This window comes from Tursiops truncatus, chromosome 1, assembly GCF_011762595.2.
Source record: "Tursiops truncatus isolate mTurTru1 chromosome 1, mTurTru1.mat.Y, whole genome shotgun sequence".
Taxonomy (NCBI): Eukaryota; Metazoa; Chordata; class Mammalia; order Artiodactyla; family Delphinidae; genus Tursiops; species Tursiops truncatus.
In genome coordinates this window covers 81,701,930-81,723,437 of record NC_047034.1, presented here as the reverse complement: position 1 = coordinate 81,723,437, position 21,508 = coordinate 81,701,930, and positions in this window count along the sequence as shown.

Below are 21,508 nucleotides of genomic sequence, written 5' to 3'. Positions count from 1 at the left end.
CGCAAGGGTGCCACTCTTAAGAGTTTATTTTGATTTTTTCCCAGGGGAAAAAATTTTTGTATATACCTACATATCTGCTCATGCTTAAATATTATTAACACACCAAAATAGCCTGAGGATTGCACAACTCTGCGGTCACTAGCCCCATTGTGCTTTGTGGAGCCCTGATGGGGCTCCACAACGTGGATGGTGTCCACCAGGGTTATGCTCCGTGGTAAGAGTGTTGTTTCTACTTCATAAGATATACCAGCGTTCTTTCCAGATCAACACAGATTTATCTCTCTCTTTTTTTTTTAGTCTGACTTCATAGGTCCCATCATTTGGATGTACCATAATTTACTCAACCAGTCCCTGTGGATGGATAATGTGTTCTCCCCCCACCCAATTACAAAAGTGCTTCAATTAATATCCTTGTGCAGATATCTTAGCAAACCTTTGTGAGTATCCACAGAATAAATGCTTATTGCAGGATTCCTAAATCCACGAGTACATGCACTTTAATTTTGTAGATATTACCTACTCAGTAACTTCATTATAAGTAACAGCTACTCCAAGGAACAAAAGGGTTTCCCTGATTTAATCCACCCCCCCACAAAGTAAGGTGAAAGGGATTGACCTGACATTGGAACAGGATCCCCTTATTACTACGCGCAGTGTTGAATGTGTGTGCACACAGGTTGGGTGAATAAGAGGGAGGTGAATTGATGAGGGAGAAGAATAAAAGAAATTCTTTGGAATTTAAGAAGGGCTGTCATCCTAACCACTGATAAGGAAAAAGGTAGACAAAGGGGTTATAAAAGCTGCATTTATAGTGTCACTCTATCTCAGCTAGAGCCTCCAAGTAGCCCAGAAACAAAGTGAAAGTTCACTCTGGGCTCCAGATTTTGAGGCGCCCTTGTTCCATGTGTGTTTCAGTTACTTACTGCAACTACTCTAATGTTTTATTATGATCACTCAGGGTTCTGGGGTTTCACTGGGCTCTCACCTGGGTGGTTCTCACTTGGGGTCTCTCACGTAGCTGCATTCCTATATGGGCTATTGTTTCGATGGGAATTGCCCAAAGGAATTTGTAATTTTTTCCCCCAGCTTCCTGTAGATCCCTATCCTCCGAAAGGGAGTAGGATGGAGGCTTGGCTATTCGTCTCTGGGTCAAACTAACTTAGAGGAATTTGTTGACTCAGGTAGCTGAAATGTCCAGGAATATTTTAGGAAGAGCTGGATCTAGTTGTTCAAAGAATGTCATTAGGAATTTGTGTCACTCCATCTCTCAAATTCAGTTTTCTCTCTCGACTTCTTTCTGAATAACGCCACTAAGAGATTCAGGCTTAAGGTTAGCAACGCCAGGAGAAAGGAACCTTCTTGTGGCAGTAGCTTTAGCACCATCTTGAAGCTGTTGTTGGCCTGACATGGGTCATAGGCATGTCCTGTGGGAGGGGAATAAATTACCCCACCCAGTGAAGGGCCGAGGCTGGGTCTGCTACCAACCTCTGGGTCTCAAGGTGGGACCAGACTCACCCAAACCCTGGGAACTGAGATGGAGGGTGAGGTAAGGTGGTTCCTTGAAATAAAAGTGGAAGAAGGGAGGCGCTGGAGCCCATCGAGTCCAGTCCCCAGCCCAGTGACGGAGTCCTTTCCACACCACCCCTGTAAACACTTAGAAATGATCCGTGATAGGAAGCATGCTCGCTGCCTTTGATAGCAATCTATTCCACTATTAGTCAGCTCTAAGCCTAAGTCATTTTAAAGTAAAATAAATACTAACACCTTCAGTGGTTCCTGTGTGTCAGGCACTGGGCTATGTACTTTACAGGCATTTTCCAATCTCTTTTTATAATATTCCTGGGAAAAGATATACTATTGTTAGCTCCACTTTACAGAGGAGGAAATTAAAGCTAAAAGGCATTAAGTAACTCAGGTATTTCAAGGACAAGATCTTCGTGGTAAACGTTTACACTGTGAGGGCTTGCCACACTATATGCCTTTACTCCTTGATTGTACTTTGGCCTGTTGGAGTCATTTGGCTAAGCTCTTCAAATAACTAGACAGCTATGACATAACTCCTAAGACTTGCGTCTTCTCAGGGAAGCATCCCTAGTACCTCCTTATATTCTGAATGTCAAAAAGCTTGCAGAGATTTCATTAAATGCCCTTCTCTGGGCACCCTCAGTGTCTCTCTTAATATGTGCTTGAAACCAGCCTGCTCCAATGGGGGTCTGGCCAGTGTGAAGTACCTTGGGACCCCCTTCTCTGGCTACCGTCTGTCAGCAGAACCTCAGACTATATTCGGGTCTTAAGGAGGCACATTCCACTGACAGCTTGAACTTGGAGTCATCTTCCATTCTAAGGTCGTCTTCATCTACACTTCTTCTGAGTCTGCCCCGGTTATCAAGGGCAGGTAACTTTTGCAGCCTCAGGGGCAGGGCTTTGCCTTTGTCCTTGGTAAACTTCACCCTGTTCATTTATTGTCCCAGCCATTACTGGGGATTCTCATTCTGTCAATCTATACCTCACTCCTCTTGGGTCCTCTTCAAATTCGATGAGCATGCATTTGTCCAAGTCAGAAGTTAAAGACACATTTGACAAAACAGAGGCATGAATGGCAAATGCCACTGGAGGCCTTCTTATGGACGTCCTGACTTATTAACAAATCCCACCAACCAACCATCACTCTCCCTTCAGTTCTCCACTCTTTTCTACAAGAGTTTACAAGAGATTTGTCAAATACTAAGGTTAACTGCTGATAAACCGTGTCCAAGGAGCTAGTACTCTAATATCTCAAGAGGAAAAGAGTTTCACATTCATTTATCCATTCAGTTATCTAATATTTCTTGAGTACTACCTCACTATTTATTAGGTGAGAGGCCCTGAACAAGCTGCTTAACCCACCTGTTCCTTAATTTTCTAATCTGTAAAATGGGGATAATAACCTCACAGAGCTGCTGTAGAAATTTAATGAGATAATAGACTAACTGACTTAGAACAGCTCCTGGCACATGCTATGGTAAATGCTCAGTAAATCTAAAATACAGAGCCCTGTCATGAAGCCATTAATGCTAGTTTCCCTCGCTTCTTGGTTCCTGTGTCAAATCCACTTCCACGTTTGTATATTGTCCTTCTCAGGCCCCCCTCAGGTTCCTTGTTGGTTCAGATGAGGATCTGGTGCCTTCTCTTTTTCTCCCTCACTTTGGTTGTCTGTGGTTTTATCATCTTGGTGCCATTTTTAAGGTCCTCTTGTCATCCCTCTGTTCAGGTTTTCAAGTCCTTCCTGGCAGGTGCCTGCAGTTGCCCCTCTGAAGGCTCGTGACAGCTGCCTGCCAGGGAATGCTTGGCAGTCTCCCGCTGTTGGCCAGTTGTCAGCAGTGCCCTGAGGTGATTGCCTTACTTCAAGACTCCTAAATGGGGGCTTCCCTGGTGGCGCAGTGGTTGAGAGTCCGCCTGCTGATGCAGGGGACACGGGTTCGTGTCCCGATCCGGGAGGATCCCACGTGCCGCGGAGCGGCTGGGCCTGTGAGCCATGGCCGCTGAGCCTGCGCGTCCGGAGCCTGTGCTCCGCAACGGGAGAGGCCGCAACAGTGAGAGGCCCGTGTACCACAAAAAAGAAAAAAAAAAAGACTCCTAAATGGGACCCCAGCTCTCATCCTCTCTCCCTTTCTGTTGGCCTTGATACTAGGACTGAGGATTTCCCTGCAAAGATTTCTCACATAAATGGATTTAAAGTCCGAGTAGTCCACCCAAGTCTCTCGCAGAAAGAGAGGCTCCAGCTCCCTGATAGACTGTATGGGAGGAGGGCTGGCAGTCATGCAGTCTTCTTATCATTCCCAAGTGCTTTGATAGGGCAAAGGACTGTCCCCCAGCCTCCCAGCCTCAGTCTCTTGGGCTCTCTCTTGACAGGGTACTTCTCACCTCAGAATCTGCAGCTCAGGAATCTGCCCCAGACAGTCTTTCTCCAATTTTTTTAAATTTATTTATTTTATTCATTTATTTTATTTTTTGGCTGCATTGGGTCTTCATTGTGGTGCACAGGCTTGTCATTGCGGTGGCTTCTCTCATTGTGGAGCACGGGCTCCAGGCACGCGGGCCTCAGTAGTTATGGCACACGGGCTTTAGTAGTTGTGGCTCATGGGCTCTAGAGCGCAGGCCCAGTAGCTGTGGCGCAGGGGCCCAGTTGCTTCACGGCATGTCGGGTCTTCCCGGACCAGGGCTCGAACCTGCATCCCCTGCATTGGCAGGTGGACTCCCAACCACTGTGCATCCAGGGAAGCCCCCAATTTTTTTTTTTTTTGTCTTTTGTTTTTCTCCATGCCCTTCTACCTGCTGACATTACACAATTTGTTTACTGTTTCCCTCCCTACTAGAATGGAAGCGCCTAGAGGACAGAGCCTTTGCCCCAGAGCCTAGAACAGTGCCTGCCTAGCCCAAAGTAGCACTTGGGAAAAAGCCATTGAATGAATCAATGAATGAGTGACAGGGAAGCAGCCCAGTCCCACTGAACGAGCTGGAAGGACTTTGGAGATGGCCTAGTCTTTCTGTCTGATTTTTCACGAGAGAGAACTGGGAACAGTCTGGAGATTCTAGGTGACTTCTCAGATTTGACACTGGAACTGGACTTTGTGTTTTTCAAGGAGCTTTCAAGGCACACTATCCCCATTTGACTTCTCGTACACTCTCTGAGGAATGTTCTCATGGTGAAAATGAAGGCTTAGAGAGGCTAAGTTGCTCAGGATCACACAAACAGAATTTAAACTCAGGTTTATCTGCCTCCAGAACTCTGCTTTAAACCAGTAGGTTGGGGATGACAAATACATTTCATTTCAAGAGCCAGGTGCAGTTACCTGGGAATGCTTACTGGGCCCAGCATTTTGAGGAATCTGAGGCTACATATAGGTTCTGTAGAAAAGAGTGCACGATTGATTAGTAATGTCTGCCACAGGTGCAGGGAGGGGAGTGGCAGGGTTCTGCCATCCCTGGGACCGGATGATATTGCAATATTATAGTATTAGGCTCCTTATCCAGGACTCTTTCTTCCTCGCCATACTACTTCTGAAGCCAGTATTTCTACAGCTCCTGCCTCAACATTGAGAAGCCTTTTGGGAAGGTTGTCAAGCACAGACAAGTTGGAGGCCAAGCGTCGTTAGAAAGGAACTGAATGCACATTTGGTTAGTCTAAAACCTTCTGTCCATCACACAGGGCTTAGTATCACCACCGTGTTAGGAGGGCACAAGTACATTGATGACAGGAGACAGATAATCCAAAATTATTTATATCTACTTTTGGAGGGGTGATGTGACCTTTGAGCACAGACTTACTCAGTTCTCTTATCCTCTGAGTCCCCTGAGAACATGGAAACATCCCTGAAATGTGCTATGCAATGGTGGGACCGGAGAAACATTTGCTGCCAATGACCGCAAAGCAGAGAGCCCATCTGCAGGGGACGGAGCATGGACTGTGGAAAGAGGGCCTGGCCACCCATGACTGAGACACCCAGGAGTTAAATCAGCGAACCCACAAAGGCTTACTGAGTCATAAGCTAAGGCTGTAAAATGCCTTGCATCACACATGCCTGGAACAGGCACAGTGACAGGCATTTCCATTTTCTCCGGCTGCCTGGACATGTTCTGCACGGTGCTAGTAACAGGGGGCTTAGGCACGGACCCTGCCTTCAAGGGCACGATGCCCTGGTTGGGGATACCAGACTAACCCACCCCTTGCAAAGGCATGGAAAATTGGCCCGCATCCCTCTCGACCTCTATCTCCCCTCCCTCCCTCAGAAGCGGCCTATCTTGAAATTCCCCTGATATCTTGTGTTGTTTCACACGTCCATGCCTTTGCTGACTCTCCTAGGCTACCTGACAAATAGCTCTTCATTGCTTTGAATCCTGTCTGTGGTTTGCTGCAGCTGTGAGGCCCTGGACAAGTGATTTAACCATTCTGTGCCTATGTTTCTTCCTCTTAAAATGGGAATAATAATAGTTTCACCTCCTAGGATTGTTGTAAAAATTAATGATACAATATCAAATACATATGAAGCACTTTGAAGCGTGTTCGGCACTTAAGAAACATTAGACAGAGTTATTCATCGTTATTACTCATCTTCAAGACTCGACTTGAACCTTATCTCTACCAGGAACCATTGCAAAAATACCCTATACAAAGTCAAAAGACAAAAGATTACCGGAAGAGATGTTTGCAAAACATATGACAGGGGACTAATTTCCTTAATTTACAAGGAACAGGCACAGAACTGTAGGAAGACTACAGTTCAGTAGAAAAATGCCCGAGGGACAGGAACATGCCATTCACAGAAAAAGAAATACAAGTGTCAATAGCAAGAAAAGATGCCCAATTTCACTCATTATTATGCAGTTAAGTAGCAACTAGAGGGCATCTTTTGGCTCTCAGATTGGTAACGTATTTAAAGTTTGATAATATTCCATGCTGGGGAGGAGGGAGAAACGACCATTTACACATCATCTTGGAGGGAGTATAGATTTCTGCAGCCATTCAGCAAGCATTTGGAAATATTTATCAGAACTAAAAATGCACATTTCCTTTAGTCAAGCAATTCTCGTTTACTCTATTGATATCCTCACAAAAGAACAATAATATACGGCACTACTGTATGCTAGTTTTCACAACAGTGCCCGGCCTACAGAGATGCTGGACAAACATTTGTTGAATGAACACACGAACCAAAATGCTCATTATAGCAATGTTCGTAATAGAAACTAAAGACAACCTGAATGTCCAGGGAGGCGTTAAATAAATGATTGGAGAATTCTGCAGCTGTTAAAATCAATATCATACATCTGTACCTTCTGATTCAAGAATATTTCTAATACATAAGGTAAAAAAAAACACCTAAAAACATCAAGGTGCAGAACAATAAGCACTGTACATGATCATTGGTGTAAATAAGAAAGAGTATGCATACATAAATATTCAAATATTCTAATATATGCATTCTTTCTTGGAAGGATGCCTTGGAAGCTGTTTATAATTTATTTGTGGGAAAGGACCAAGGATAGGGAGGTAGGCAGAAAGGGAGAATTTTATTTATTTTTCATTTTTTTAATTGTTTGGAATATAGTTGATTTACAACGTTGTATTAGTTTCAGGTGTACAAGCCTAGTGATTCAGTTATACGTATGCATATATTCATTCTTTTTCAGATTCTTTTTTCATATAGGTTATCACAGAATATTGAGTAGAGTTCCCTGTGCTATATAGTACTTCCTTGTTGGTTATCTATCTTATATATAGTAGTGTGTATATGTTAATCCCAAGCTCCTGATTTATCCTTTCCCCCCCTGTTTCCCCTTTGGTAACCATAAATTTGTTTTTGATATCTGTAAGTCTGTTTCTATTTTGTAAATAAGTTCATGTATATCATTGTTTAAAAATTAGATTCCACATATGAGTGATATCATATGATATTTGTCTTTCTCTGACTTACTTCACTTAGTATGATCATCTCTAGGTCCATCCATGTTGCTGCAAATGGCATTATTTCATTCTTTTTAATGGCTGAGTAATATCCCATTGTATATACGTACAACATCTTCCTCTATCCGTGGACATTTAGGTTGTTTCCATGTCTTGGCTATTGTAAATAGTGTTACAATGAACACTGGGGTGCATGTGTCTTTACAAATTATGGTTTTCTCTGGATATATGCCCAGGAATAGGATTGTTGGATCATATGGTAGTTCTATTTTCAGTTTTTTAAGGAACCTCCATGCTCTTCTTCATAGTGGTTGTACCAATTTACATTCCCACCAACAGTGTAGGAGGGTTCCCTTTTCTCTACACCCTCTCCAGCATTTATTGTTTGTAGAGTTTTGATATTGGACATTCTGACCTGTGTGAGGTGATATCTCATTGTAGTTTTGTTTTACATTTCTCTAAAAATTAGTGATGTTGAGCATCTTTTCATGTGCTTTTGGGCCATCTGTATGTCTTCTTTGGGGAAATGTCTATTTAGATCTTCTGCCCATTTTTTGATTGGATTGTTTGTTTCTTTTATATAGAGCTGCATGAGCTATTTGTATATTTTGGAGATGAATCCCTTGTCAGTTTCTTCATTTGCAAATGTTTTCTCCCATTTTGTGGGTTGTCTTTTTCTTTTGTTTATGGTTTCCTTTGCTGTGCAGAAGCTTTTAAGTTTAATTAGGTCCCATTTGTTTATTTTTGTTTTTATTTTCATTACTGTAGGAGGTGGATCAAAGACGATAATGGTGCAATTTACATTTACATTGCTTCCATTTTCCTCTAAGAGTTTTGTAGTAATGTCCAGCCTTACATTTAGGTCTTTGATCCATTTTGAGTTTATTTTTGTGTATGGTGTTAGAGAATGTTCTAATTTCATTCTTTTACATATAACTGTCCAGTTTTTCCAGCACCACTTATTGAAGAGACTGTCTTTTCTCCACTGTATATTCTTGCCTCCTTTGTCGTAGCTTAATTGATCATGGGTGTGTGGGTGTATTTCTGGGCTTTCTATCATGTTCCATTGATCTATATTTCTGTTTTTCTGCCAGTACCATACTGTTTTGATTACTGTAGCTTTGTAGTATGGTCTGAAGTCAGGGTGCTTGATTCCTCCAGCTCTGTTTTTCTTTCTCAAGATTGCTTTGGTGGGGGCTTCCCTGGTGGCACAGTCGTTAAGAATCTGCCTGCCAATGCAGGGGGCATGGGATCGAGCCCTGGTCCGGGAAGATCCCACATGCCACAGAGCAACTAAGCCTGTGCACCACAACTACTGAGCCTGTGCTCTAGAGCCCATGAGCCACAACTACTGAGCCTGTGTGCCACAGCTACTGAAGCCTGCACGCCTAGAGCCCATGCTCTGCAGCAAGAGAAGCCACCACAATGAGAAGCCTGCACACCGCAGTGAAGAGTAGCCCCTGCTTGCTGCAACTAAAGAAAGCCCGCACACAACAACAAAGACCCAATGCAGCCAAAAATAAATAAATAATTAATTAATTTTTAAAAAAGATTGCTTTGGGGGCTTCCCTGGTGGTGCAGTGGTTGAGAGTCCACCTGCCAATGCAGGGGACACGGGTTCGTGCCCCGGTCTGGGAGGATCCCACATGCCGTGGAGCAACTAGGCCCGTGAGCCATGGCCGCTGAGCCTGCCTGTCCGGAGCCTGTGCTCCACAGCGGGAGAGGCCACAACAGTGAGAGGCCCGCGTACTGCAAAAAAAAAAAAAAAAAAAAAAAAAAAAAAAAAAAAAAAAAAAGATTGCTTTGGCTATTCAGGGTCTTTTGTGTTTCCATACAAATTAAAAAAACAAATTTTCTAGTACTGTGAAAAATGCCATTGGTAATTTGATAGGGATTGCAATGAATCTGTAGATTGCCTTGGGTAGTAGAGTCATTTTCACAATATTGATTCTTCCAATCCTAGAACATGGTGTATCTTTCCATTTGGGTACCTTCGATTTCTTTCATCAGTGTCTCATAGTTTTCAGAATACAGGTTTTTTGTCTCCTTAGGTAGGTTTATTCCTAGGTATTTTATTCTTTTTGATGTGATGGTTAATGGGGTTCTTTACTTAATTTCTCTTTCTGATCTTTCTTTGTTAGTGTATAGGAATGCAAGAGATTTTTGTGTATTAATTTTGTATCCTGCAACTTTACTGAATTCATTGACGAGGTCTAGTAGTTTTCTGGTAGCACCTTTAGGACTTTCTATCTATAGTATCATGTCATCTGAAAACAGTGACAGTTTTACTTCTTCTTTTCCAGTTTGGATTCCTTTTCTTTCTTTTTCTTCTCTGATTGCCATGGCTAGGACTTGCAATACTATGTTGAATAAAAGTGGTGACAATAGACATCCTTGTCTTGTTCCTGATCTTAGAGGAAATGCTTTCAGCTTTTCATTGTTGAGAATGATGTTAGCTGTGGGTTTGTCATATATAACCTTTATTATATTGAGGTAAGTTCCCTGTATGCCCACTTTCTAGACAGTTTTTATCATAAATGGGTGTTGACTTTTGTCAAAACCTTTTTCTGTATCTACTGAGATAATCGTATGTTTTTGTTTTTTTTAAATTTATTTTTGGCTGTGTTGGGTCTTCATTTCTGTGCGAGGGCTTTCTCTAGTTGTGGCAAGTGGGGGCCACTCTTCATTGCGGTGCACGGGCTTCTCACTATCGTGGCCTCTCTTTGTTGCGGAGCACAGGCTCCAGGCGCACAGGCTCAGTAGTTGTGGCTCATGGGCCTAGTTGCTCCGCGGCATGTGGGATCTTCCCAGATCAGGGCTCAAACCCATGTCCCCTGCATTAGCAGGCAGATTCTCAACCACTGCGCCACCAGGGAAGCCCAATCGTATGGTTTTTATTCTTCAGTTTGTTAGTGTGGTGTACCACACTGATTGATTTGTGGGTATTGAAGAATCCTTGCATCCCTGGAATAAATCCCACTTGATCATGGTGTATGATCCTTTTAATATATAGTTGGATTCGATTTGCTAGTATTTTGTTGAGTATTTTTGTGTCTATGTTCATCAGTGATATTGGCCTGTAATTTTCTTTTTTTGTGGTATCTTTGTCTGGTTTTGGTATCAAGGTGATGGTGGCCTCATGGAGTGAACTTGGGAGTGTTCCTTCCTCTGCAATTTTTTGGAAGAGTTCCATAAGGATAAGTGTTAACTCTTCTCTTTGATACAATTCACCTGTGAAGCCATCTGCTCCTAGACTTTTGTTTGTTGAAAGATTATTTATTTATTTATTTATTTTTGGATATGTTGGGTTTTCATTGCTGCACGCGGGCTTTCTTTTGTTGTGGTGAGTGGGAGCTACTCTTCATTGTAGTGCACGGGCTTCTTATTGTGGTGTCCTCTCTTGTTGCAGAGCACGGGCTCCAGGCACGTGGGCTTCAGTAGTTGTGACACACGGGCCCAGCAGTTGCAGCTCACAGGCTCTAGAATTCAGGCTCAGTAGTTGTGGCACACGGGCTTAGTTGCTCCACAGTATGTGGGATCTTCCCAGACCAGGGCTCAAACCCATGTCCTCTGCATTGGCAGGCGGACTCTTAACTGCTGCGCTACCACAGAAGTCCTGTTGGAAGATTTGAAATCACAGTTTCAATTTCATTACTTTTGATTGGTCTATTCATATTTTCTATTTCTTCCTGGTTCAGTCTTGGAAGGTTGTACCTTTCTAAGAATTTGTCCATTTCTTCTAGGTTGTCCATTTTATTGGCATATAGTTGTTTGTAGTAGTCTCTTATGATCCTTTGTATTTCTGTGGTGTCAGTTGTAACTTCTCCTTTTTGATTTCTAGTTTTATTGATTTCAGCCCTCTCCCTTTTTTTCTTGATGAGTCTGGCTAAAGGTTTATCAATTTGTTTATCTTTTCAAAGAAACGGCTTTTAGTTTCATTGATCTTTTCTATTGTTTTCTTCATTTCTATTTCATTTATTTCTGCTCTTATCTTTATGATTTCTTTCCTCCTACTAACTTTGGGTTTTGTTTGTTCTTCTTTCTCTAGTTGCTTTAGGTGTAAGGTTGGGTTGTTTATCTGAGATTTTCAGTGTTTCCTAAGGTAAGAATGTATTGCTATAAACTTCTCTCTTAGAACTGTTTTTGCTGCATCCCATAGGTTTTGGATCGTCATGTTTTCATTGTCATTTGTCTGATGGTAGTTTTTGATTTCCTTTTGATTTCTTCAGTGATCCATTGGTTGTTTAGTAACATATTGTTTAGCCTCCATGTGTTTGTGTTTTTTACAGTTTTTTTTCTTGTAATGGATTTCTAATCTCATAGCACTGTGGTCGGAAAAGATGCTTGATATGATTTCAATTTTCTTAAATTTACTAAGGCTTGTTTTGTGGCCCAGCATGTGATCTGTCCTAGAGAATGTTGTATGTGCACTTGAGAAGAAGGTGTATTCTGCTGCTTTCAGATGGATTTGACTGAAGAAAGGCAGAATTTTAGATTCATTTGACAGTTTTCTTTCTTTCAATAGATAAGCAGCAAGGATTTGTTGCATAGCATGGGAACTATATTCAATATCTTATAACAACCTATAATGGAAAATAATCTGAAAAAATTTGTATAACTGAATCACTTTGCTGTACACCTGAAACTAACACAATATTGTAAATCAACTATACTTCAATTTAAAAAAAAGTGTATCAGAGAATAGATGATTTAAAAAGTATTTTTTATTCAGTCTTAATTAAGGGGCTCTGGACCCTATGTCACCTTTCCTTCTCATCTCTTTCTGCCATATTTCTTCAGCATTTTATTTCCCCTTAGTTTCTTCACATCCTTGCCTGCAAACATTATTCTCTTACCCCATTTTCACACAAGGTTATGTTGCAAAATTTCTTATTTCCCCCTTTTGACTGTTCAAATCATCCATTATTCATCTGCAGTTTTCTTTGGAAATATTTTCTCCATCCCTCCCCCTCTGTTTCTCTTTCCTTCCTTCCTTCTTTCTTTCCTTCTTTCTTTCCTTCTTTCTTTCTTTCTTTCCTTCCTTCCTTCCTTCCTTTCTTTCTTTCTTTCTTTCTTTCTTTCTTTCCTTCCTTCTTTCTTTCTTTCCTTCCTTCCTTCCTTCCTTCCTTTCTTTCTTTCTTTCTTTCTTTCTTTCTTTCTTTCTTTCTTTTTTTCTTTCTTTCCTTCCTTCCCTCCTTCCTTCCTTCTGTCCTTCCTTCTTTCTTTCTCTTCCTCACTTCCTTTCCTTCTTTTGCTGTACACATATATTGATTTTATTTTAAAATATAAATAACTGAATATGCATTTTTGTCTTTTAGTACCTGCCTAGGCTGTCCAAGATCTGCCCTGCCTGCCTCTCAGTCTCCTTCTCAAACTCTCCTCCCAAGGCTTTGCTCTTGCCATGTGCCCCCTCACTCCCTACCTTCCCCTGTTCTCCCTCTCTCCCCCTGTTCTTTAAGGCATTCTCCCCATGCTCCACCCCCAGGCTAGGCTGGTGCCACCGCAGGGTCCCCACAGTACCCCGCTCACGTATCTATCTGTCCCTGCACCTCTCCATGCTCTTGTTTGGAAGAGGGCAGGTGTAAAATACCCTCAGGGCAGGATATACTTCACTCATCTTCACAGTCTCAGCTCTTAGCACAGTGCATCTTACATAGAAGACTCTCAATAACATTGGATAGATGGATAATGGGGGGGGGGGAAGGTCTTGTCTGGAAAATTATGAAGAAACTCTTAAACTCTTTGATGACTGATACTAGAATCCTCACATAAAAAGAGAATAGAACCACTGGCAAAGCTGGGTATTTGAGTAAAGAGAGCTGCTTCTCCACTAGCAACTTGTCAGGAATAATTGATTCCAGCACCAAAACCAGGCTGAGCAGCCTTTTTCTGAGTCCCTCTTGCTCCTCTCCTGCTATCTTGGCTTCTGTCCACAGCTGCATACAAGGCATCCCTAGAGAGATAGCAAAGCCTTAGAAGGGAGAGGAGTTCAGTTGTTAATTCACCTGTGTACCGAGCACTTGCTGTGTGCCAGGCACTGAGCCAGCAGGCGTCACAAAGAGGGTAAGGCTGGGTCCTTGCCCTTCAGGACCTAGTCTAACTGCAAAAGAGAGGGTTGGGGAAAGAAACTGAATTCAGATAGAAGTAGAGAGAAAAAAATTGCTGCCCATTACAGAGCCCAGAGCCTCTAGGTCTCCAAATCAAGACTTTGCTTTACCTAGTGATAAGACCCCTGCCTGGTGGAAAGGCCCTGGAGGAGCTGGTGAAGATTAGAAGATGCCATGAGAACTATAAAATGCTGCTGCAAAGAATCTCTGGGTATCCAGGGAAAATGACCATCTGAGGGAGTGGATAGAGTCAAAGGTTTTAAGGCCAAAGATGCAAAACCAATAGAGTCAATGAAAGTTTCATGGCTGCCCTTAAAGTGATTTTTCTGTCAATGTCATGGGGCTTAGTTCTCCCATGAAGGGAAAGTATATGACATCTGGGTTAGATAAGTCAGGTTTGTAAAGTCCTCAGACATCTGTACTTAGAAGCAGTTGCTGTGGGAGGCTGGTAGACAAAGGGTAAGGTATGGGGGAGGGGCAGGGTGCGCTTCAGACCTGCTTCTCTACTTCCTTGTACTTTTCCATCCTAACCCAGCTCCCTCCCATCTGTTCTGGCCCTGACCTCTAAGGCACAAAGGTCACTGTAGCTTTGGCACCAACAGCCTGAGTGGTGTCAATAATATGGCCCAGGAATTCAAGTGAGGTTCGGCATAAAGCAACAGAGCAAACATGTGCGCTAGAGGGATTCAAATAGGATGGTACCCAATCCCGGCTCTGCCATTAACCCACTGCATGACCTTGAGCAGGTAGCCCCTCTCTCTGTGGGTTAACTAGGTTTACATATCTGAGATTCCTTCTGCATCAACGTTCTCTATCGAATTCTCAACTTCACGTGTTTTCTTAGACTCTGAACTTCTAGAAGCACTAGAGGTCACCCAGAGAGAAAGATTTGCTGAAGGAAGGAAATTCAGCAATACATCTTTCATCTCTCACCAGGGATTTCGTAAGCAATAACTGGAACATTTCACCACAGTTTCTAACTTAATCTCATTACGTTTATTAAAGGCTTATTACGTGTGAAGCAATTGGGTTAATATTTTGGAACAAGCGCTGTAAATAATATTAACAGCACTATTATGTACGTTATATCCCTTAACTCTCAGTGCTGGGGAGGTAGGTATTATCATTGCCATTTATATAGAAGAAAACAGATGCTGATGGATTAAGAAAACTGGCCCAGGGCATGTAGCAGGTAAACAACAGGGCCAAGCTAAAAACCCGTGGTAGTCTCATGTCAGAACCCGAATGCTTTACTAAGATTTACTGACTCACCTGGAAATAATTACAGGTGGCTGAGAAAGAATGAATAATGACCACATGAACGGATATAACAAATACGCTGCTGGTTAGACCGAAGCGGTGCTTTCTCTTCCCTCACCAGGTTTACCTTCCAACCAAACTGGAACTTCTCACCAGCAGCCCCGAACTCAGCTGTTTACCTGGTTCCTGCTCTACCACCTCCTGAGGAGGGATGGACGGCTGACCCACCTAGTAGGCCTGTTTACCTAAACGCATTAAGCTAGATTTAATCTTTATGTGGCATTTGTCATTTTCACAGGAAGGGAAATGAACCCCCTTCACGATATGGACCAGAATGTGGATTCCACATCCTACTGGACTAAAGAAGCCTTGCTAAGAGTCCTCAGCGATATTTGTTTTGTGGTTGTTATTTAAACTGAAGGGCTGCTGAGCTGCTGGACCAGACAAAGGCATAGATGACAATTTGACTTTCCACAGGTGTAGGTGGCAGGAACCAGGGAACTCTTGCTCTGTGGCTGAGGCCTGGATCTCAGGGTGGAAGGAGAGTCTTAAGCCGCTTTGGCTGGCTCTGGGGGCCCACTGGTCCCTGCAGAAATCTTGGAAGCCAACAGAGTACTTTCTGGGGCCGAGTGGCAGGAACAGAAGGAGGCAGGTTCAGTTTGGCTTTGTGGGTTCACAAACTGCCCAGAAAGAACATTCTGCTCACGGATGTGCGGCAAAGGAGCGTAATTGGTGTAAGCCTGTGGCAGTCACAGATCACACATCAGACTTTAACAGACTCAGCGAATGCAGAGCAACCCTTGAGAACAAATAGTATCAATAGAATTGAATACAGAGTAGAGAGAAGGGATGGATCTCACAGACTGCTGGAAGAGGAGAGCAATCTGGGTAAGTGGCACCCGAGGGTGTCCCCAGGAGTGAGGTGGTAGGGTTGTCTATTGAGATTTCCCCACCTGTTAAAGAATTCTAGAATTACCACTGCTTGAAGAACGTCAGCCAGCTTCCATGTTGTAGGTGAGGAAGCTGAGACCCAGGGAGGGGAGGCGCCTTGCCCAAGGTCACACAGCAGAAGAGGGACTGGAACCCAGCCTTCCTGACTGCTGTCCCAGTGCTCTTGTCCTCTGCTCCACTCTGTCTCAGCGTTGGACTGCTTCTCACCCTTTGGCCCTGAAAACCGGTTTCACTGTTTCCCATTGTTTGTGCAGAACTGCAGTGACCATCTTGGAGGTCATTAGCATTGTATCCTAGGGATTCAGCCTGAGTGGTGGTGACAGAGCTTGTCATCTGTAAGTTATTTCTCATATGTGGAGAGTTAAAGGGCCTAAGAGGGTTTTGCCTGAAGAAGACTTCAGGCTGATGTGATACTGATGATCAGATACCTGGAAAGTTGTGTAAGAGGAGTCGCTAGACTCGCTCATTATTGCTAGAAAATATTGCTTCTCAAAGTGTGGCCCAGGGACCAGCAGCATTAGCATTACCTAGGAACTTGTTAGAAATGGAAAGTCTTGGGCCTCACCCCAGACCTACTGCATCAGGATCTCTGGAGTGGCGCCCGGCAAAGTGTTTTATCAAGCCCTGCAGGTGATCCTGAGGCTTTAAAGTCTGAGGCCCTCTGGCCAGAGTTGGGATGAACGGGTCAAATTGACAGGAGGCAGATAAGGAGGGCTTGGGTAAGAAGGATGGACTTGGTGGGGGGGCATGGGGGTAGCTCCCCTGATGCTGGCTACACTCACACAGAATGAAGGCCCACCAGCCGGGAGAGGTGTAAGGGGGGCTACCCAGGGAGAAGAGTAGTGAACTATGTCACCCCTAATGTCTCCAAGATACTGTGATAGTTTTTGCATGATAAACGGGCCAGGAAACACAATTGTTTCCCTTTCTAAGATGTAAGCACTGCAAAGGCAGCCAGTTTTGTGCTTTTTTTTTTTTTTTGTCTTCTTCAGTACTCTAACCCCTGTGCCTAGAGCAGGGGCATGATTCATGGGCTAAATCTGGCCACAGGCTGCTTTTGTAAACAAAGTTTTATTGGAACAAGCCATGTTTGTTCATTTACGTATTGTCTACAGCTGCTCTTATAATATAGCGGCAGAGCTGAATCATTGTGACTGACATAGCCTGTGAAGCCTAAAATATTTACTGTCGGGCCTTTTATAGACAAAGTTTAACAATCCCTGATCTAGAATATTGCCTCTATCACAACAGATACTCAACAAATATCGAATGAGTGAGTGAACTATTTTCTCTGTTGGTGTCACAGACCTTAGTTTAGAATATAGAGGTATAGAGGATGTGGGCATCGAAAGCAGAGCTGGGCAGATTGGGCCTTGCATCCTGGTTCCACCGTCTACAAGCGGTTTGACCTTAGGCATATTAATTGGCTTCTCTGAGCTTCATATTCCTCATTTGTAAAACAGCAATGATACTAGGCATTTATGATGAAAGAACAGATCACACACTGCACAGAAAGCGCAGCACCTGGCTCACGTAGCTACTGAATACATGTAACCTGGTTATCAGTAACATCCAGAAGCCTTTGGTGAGAGAGGTTCAGCTGTGACCGTTTGGACACCGTGAACAGGGGGTCGGCAGTCAGAAGATTCTTCCACCATGCATGAGCCCTCTGCAGGAGGGGAAAGGGCAAGTTCAGAGATGATTATTAGACAGCTCAACATTTAAACTTGTAGAAAACTACTAATTAGCCAAGGTACATGTAATGATATTTAAGACAATGTACGAATGGGCAAGATTTAATTGCTGTAGGCTTTCGGGTGTTTTTCCAATGGTGAAAAATAATGCTCCATCCATGTTTTCTCACGTATTCCCCTGATGACCAATTGTGCAAAGCTGGCTTGAGTCAGGGTTGAGCAGCCTGAGGCGATGGGAACCCATGGGAGCTACCTGGTCACAGAGGGACTGACCTTGGCCCTGTTCACCAGCTGGTGGTCAAGTCCCCAAAGAGGGAAGTGTTTTCTCATCTAGTGCAAGTGTAGCCCCTTTGTACTGTGGGTGGTGTTAATTTTTTTTTTTTTTTTCTGGTAGGATCTCTTAATGTGTACTAGGTGTTCTGGAAGAAGTCTCCAAGCCCTCTAATTCCCCAGGTTAAGCCAGAAAGAAAATAATCACGGGCAGGTGCAAATCCACACTAGCAAGAGGCTGAGTCAGAAACATGTTGTAACTCAGAACTAAAAATACCCATGTGGACGGTTTCCATGATTCTGAGATTTTGTAAATTACCCTATATGCCTGGCTGCTGCATATCAGTTCAGCGTTTTTCTTCACTCGTGTTGGGAGAAACATGGCAATTTCCAGAACTCTTCGGGGCTGTGCCGGCAAGTGCATTTTCATATGTGAGAATAGCAGCTGGAGACACACCCGCACCCTCATTCACATGCATCAAGCGCCAACCCCTAACCCTCAATTCACAGCTCTCATTAAGAACCGCTCATCTCTACCATGTAGGATTCAATTATAGACATCTCTAGGGTCTGAGAATCTGCAGTGTGCTCTCACAAATAGAGGTTTAATAAAAAGGAAAGTGAAGAAATACAATCCAGACTTTCATTTCTTCATGTTTTTATTTTCTTATATAGTAGGACCCAGGACACTGTAATCCACTCTCCTGGGAATCACTTGCCGCCTCCCTGCAGAGAGAAACGCTAGGAGTTTTCTGTCTCTAAGGTTCTCTCCTGGGCTACATTCCTCTGACCTTCAACCACAAATAGCAACTATCAGCTGGTAACTAGACCACCACCTGCCACCAAGCACATTCCCAAGTAGCCACAGATTTTCAGTGTCCGCTGGAAACTCAAACATGTTTCTATATCCTTCCCCAAAGCACAACATATGCCCCAAATGCTCCCGTAATCCATAGACCGCTTTCAGATCCTATGAGGAAGAATCCTTAAAGCTCAGGAGAGCTTGGTAGATGATGGGAGTGGGGGGGGCTTTGAGTGAGGAAGCCTGGAGTAGTTCCACGTTCCGTACTCAAGCACCAACTCATCGTCCGCCCCATCTTCCTTCTTGCCATCCTCACATGGGCCACACTCTCTCCTCTCAAGCAATCCAACGTTGAGATATCTTAGCTCAATATTACAGTGACCTAGCCCCGAACAGGTGACTCCAGCCTCCAAATTCCCTGTTCATTGAAAAATGAGTCCTTGTTTCTCCACAATGCAATAACAAAGTAGGCAATATTTGTCCAGGGGACGAGAAACAAGAAAGAGGACTAGCTTCTTCCCTCTAACTGTTCTTGCTCTTAGTCACCCACTGAGCTGTCTCAAAATAGACCCCACCGAAGGCATGAGTAGCCTTCAACAAGAAGGTAGCTTTTCTTCAGGAAGTGGAAGGCCCGTATATAAGCCTAGAGGGCTTCGTTAGTGACAGTGTATGGAACTGCAGGCTTTCACTGAGGCATCCTACAGTACTTTGTGCAAAAGTCTCAAGAAATTAGCAGAGCCTTTCTGCACATAACACTATGCCTAGGATTTCAGGGCTGCTCTCTTCAGTTGCAGGGCTTGGAGTCTCTCGAGGTTGCAAAGGAATATTCACGCCCATGAATCTGAAGGCTAGCTCTGCTTAGCTGGACCCAAACACCGCCCTGTCACTGCCTCGGTCCAGGCACTGGCCTCAGTTTTTATGGAGTAGAGCTCTTCCTCTCTGGGTAACACGTCCCTCCCTGCAATTTCTTGGTGCCCTCGCCGAAAGCCAAATTTTGGGAGCTGCACCTCAGCCTCTCCCCTGGCACCCAGATTGCATCTTGGCACTCTTTTGCTTTCACACTCATTTTCCTCTGTTGGCTTAGTGCTTTCTGTTCTGTGCTCACCTACCTCTTCTCCCAGGTCACCTGGCCAATTCTCTGCTTCCTGCCCTTGGCCATTCTTGTCACCTCCAGAAACACTTCCTCTTCCCTTAGGCTTTCCTGGGCAGGTGAGAGGAGAAGTCATGTTTTCCTTGTTCCACTCCAGCTAACCTTTCAGACGCCACTCCCAAAATGTCATTATCTGAGGAAAAAGCCAAACCAATTAAAAAAAAAAAAAGACAGGTGGTGGAGTAGGGAAAGAGACCACAAATTTGCTAGGAAGGGAGAGAGGGGGCGACTCTCCACCTTCCTGTCCAACCCAAGCAAGGCTACAGGGGGACTGGGCTGAGAACCTGGTAAACTTTGGGAGGGTGGGAAACAGATGTTGAAGTATCTGAAATACCCCCAGCTTGAAATCCACACATTTATGTTCACACACATTTATTCACCTGGAAAGTGAGAGGTCATTATGGAATGCAGGCTTTCTTTTTGCCTGACTCCTGTTCCACTAAACCCCAGCCTAACACCCTTCCATTTTCTCTTTTCTTTCTCCCTACTTTTAACTCATACGACTTGGTTTATTTTTTTATTACCACCATAGAACAAGACAGGTCTTCATCACATCTACTCAGATTCTCTTTATTATGTTCCCATCCATGCAAATAAACACAAATGTCCCCCTCAAACAACTAAGAACATATACAAACCGCATTGGGACCCATATGAGTGGCACACAGAGATAAGCATGAAATGAGGTGTGTGTCCACAAATAGCCTGAAATATTCATTTGGGGGAGCCCAAAGGTAGTATATTGGCATTCACAGGTCCGTTCAGAACACTGGGTGAGAGGGTTCCTGGCTTGTACTCTCTGGCTGAGAGCAGAGGTGAGGTCTGAGCAGGAAAGGAAGGGAGGGGGTAGGAGGAGAAAGATCCAGTGGGTGTAAGAAATACTGCATGGTCAACCAAGAGACCCAGGGCTGTGCTGATTGATTGATATTATTATGATGATGGTCCTGAGGTGTCTGTCCAGATTAGATTGTCTGTCTTAGGCTGTAAACCTCCAAAGGACTGGACTGGACCCACATGTAGTGCTGCCTGTGCTCCGTCAGGCACGAAGGGCTCATTGCTGGTAATGATGAGGGCTGGCAACTCTGTCATGGGTTTGTTGACTAGCTAAATGACCTGGCTCCCAGACCTGAGTGTCTTTTTTTTTTTTTTTTTTTGCGGTACGCGGGCCTCTCACTGCTATGGCCTCTCCCGTTTCGAAGCACAGGCTCCAGACGCGCAGGCTCAGCGGCCATGGCTCACGGGCCCAGCCGCTCCGCGGCATGTGGGATCTTCCCGGACCGGGGCACGAACCCGTGTCCCCTGCATCGGCAGGCGGACTCTCACCCACTGCGCCACCAGGGAAGCCCCTGAGTGTCTTTAAATGCCTGATGAACTGCAGAATACCGTAAAATACACTTTCTCTGGGCTTTACGGAAACGGAGCCCTTCACCTGGTTGAAAGAGTTTGGGTGCCGTCCTACTGAAAGGCAGATGTGCTTACGCGAGCTGCCAGCGGCCTTTTCAGTCTTGGAATTGCTGTGATGAGATTCCCAGAACTTGAAGACGCCATGAAATGACACTGTGTTTTCATTGATTGTTTCCATGTCTGCCTCCCTCAAGAGAAGAAAGGGCTTGAGCATTATTCACTTCTGCATTTCCAGAACTTAGAACCATGCTAGAACATCATGGGCGCTCCGGAAATACTGATTTCAGGGAATGAGTGACCTTGAGCCTAAAGAATGGAGTTCAATCCACCTCCACCCCCAGAATCCGCCCCTCCCCCAACCCCCTTAGGGGCATCCCAGGCAGGTGTCAAGTCTCTCATTAAAGCAAAAATGCAGAACCCCTGGCT